The sequence below is a fragment of the Triticum aestivum genome, chromosome 7D (genome assembly GCF_018294505.1).
Source record: "Triticum aestivum cultivar Chinese Spring chromosome 7D, IWGSC CS RefSeq v2.1, whole genome shotgun sequence".
Taxonomy (NCBI): Eukaryota; Viridiplantae; Streptophyta; class Magnoliopsida; order Poales; family Poaceae; genus Triticum; species Triticum aestivum.
In genome coordinates, this window is record NC_057814.1 from 635,420,185 (window position 1) to 635,422,947 (window position 2,763).

Sequence of the window (2,763 nt, forward strand, 5' to 3'; positions counted from 1 at the left end):
CACGTTGTGGGAGATGCAACTGGTGCCTCTCCCCATACAACAAAAAAATGGAAGTTGAGTTGCAACCAAGTCATAAGACATGCACTTGCGACCAAGTTAGAAGACATGCAGTTGCGTGCCTAGTGTGGGCATGCAACTGGGCCCCATCTCTCTTGACGCCGCCCCCTCCGACAAAACAAAGGTCATCCCAGTTGCGACCAAGTTAGAAGACATGGAGTTGCGTGCCCATTATGGGACATGCAACTGGCGCCTCTCCCCGCACAACAAAAATGAAAGTCGAGTTGTAACGAAGTTATAAGACATGTAGTTGCGACCAAGTTGGAAGACATGCAGTTGCGCACCTAGTGTGAGACATGCAACTGGGCCCCATCTCTCTCGACGTAGCCCCCTCCGACAAAACAAAGGCCCCCCTAGTTGATACCAAGTTAGAAGACATGCAGTTGCGTACCCATTGTAGGACATGCAACTGGTGCCTCTCCCCGCACAACAAAAACTGGAAGTCGAGTTGCAACCAAGTAAAACCAACAAAAGGGCTATACAACTCCTAGTTATGGCCCAGTAATAGATATGAGGGTATTTGAGTTCAGAGATAATCCTCAAAAACATGGATCTGATTTCGCGAAAGTAATGTTTCAGCAAAATCACATTCTTTGACCTACTAATGTCGACTAGAATAAAACAAAACAAGTGAATTGAATCACTCCTGCTGATGGCTTCAGTAATGTGTATGAGGGGATATGAGAGAAGCACTTCTTGAGACACCAAAAAATATCCCAGTAAAGAACAATATAAATGATAGCACTCACCAAATAAAAAAAAAGAAAAAATGTGTCAAGAAAAGATAACTAGCAAAGGTTTATATCCTAAAAAACAAAAAAGAATGTCAACTTAGCAAAAACCCTAAGCACACATCTGTCTTGTCACCTACTCATGAACAGAGGGTGTAAAAAAATGCACTATACTCTCTGTATAGAGGATGTACAGAGGGGGTGTGAAAATTTCTCTATAAGTACGTACAAGCATAAAAAATGTGTTGATAAAATACTACTTCCAGTACAATCCAACGGAGAAACACACTTCATCTTCAGTCTCTTGGCCAACTAAAAGAAATTTAGTACTACTAGTTGTAAAACAATCTTTACTGGAAAGAACCTAAAAATAAACAGCAAAAAAAGCAAAAAAAAATAACTGAATGACACTTGACGGTGGCACATAAAAACGGAGCTTTATTTATCGAGGTAAGTGAATCTACCTACAAGCAAAGAAACCAGTTTCATCGTCAGAAAATCCACCACACCGATATTGCCGATAGACACGCGTGAGCGAGAGACATGTAGTTGTAAACTAGAAGGCAACATTTTCAAATAAACATAAAAATAGGAAGTTTTTAATAAATAATTTAAAACAAAAAGGTAGGAAGAATGGCCATTAGCCTGAAAAATATTTGTAAAGACCACAAAAAAAATGTCACATAATCAACCGATTTTGCAAAATGAACACACCCAAAGTTGCTTATTCCATTGGATCTCGACTTCCAGGTCGGGAAAGAAGAAATTTGAGAAACACAAAGAAATATATTTTTTGTAAAATGACACATATCAGGCATGTTTCTTATCTCATCCCCGCACACACTACCTCATCTAGTTGCAAAACACATTGTACTCCTTGCAGTTGCCCGTGAGTTTGGATGTAGTTAGTTGTGCATGCGTTCTACCCCCTTTGTAGTTGCACGTGGTTCCCATAAATACAATTGTGCGTATGGGGCACATGAATTTTTTTGAGTTCAAGGACACATGATTTTTTTAGTGGTAAAAATACAAAGAAAAAGCAATTGCTTCTCTATCAACCTGACATAGAAAAGAATAAGACATATAAACATGACTAAAATATTTTTTGGTAATACGTAAATTAGAAAAGCAAAAACTATAAAAAGAAATAGGCAATATAATAAACAAAAAAATCATGTAGAAAAGACATCAACAAAGTTAGTATAAAAATAGGTCAAGCATGCCAAAATGTTTGTTTTACAATTTTTTAGATGCTCGATATTTCAATAAAAATAAAAAAATAAATATAAAAAATGTAAAAATAGCTTAATAAAAACAATAAATAAATACACTAAAATAAAAAATAAATAAAAAGGAAGGATAAAAGTAGACGTGAATACACAAACTGAGCTGCCCTAGTGAGCTTCTTACTGTGCACACTTGCCCAACAAAAAATTAAAAAAATACGATGTATTCGCATGGAAGACCTATGAGAAAATAAAAAACAGAAAAGAAAAAATATATAAAGAACTGCAAGCGACAACCCGTGGCCCAGAATGGAAAGCAATGCAGCGGCAGAAAGTCCAGTGCCCGCTGGGACAAAGCCCAGTACGTTTTGGACAAGAAATACATCAGCGCAACAGAACACAGATCGATCAAAGCAAAAGCAAATCGTACGGCTAATCTCGTCGACTGAGACTTCACTAAATCTCAGTCGACTGAGATATAGCAAACCCCAACAAAAATCGAGTTGCAGCCATATTGGGGGACATGGAGTTGCGGGGCTATTGTCGGGCTTGCAACTGGTCCGCCCCATCTCCCGGTGGCCCCTCCAACAAAACAAAAGTAGAGTTGCAACCATGTTGGCGGACATGCGATTGCGGTTGGGTGCGGCACTTGCAGTTGCGGGGTTGTTGTTGGGCTTGCAACTGGCCCGCCCCCTCTCCCGACGCCCCTCCGACAAAACAAAAATCGAGTTGCAACCATATTGGGGGAC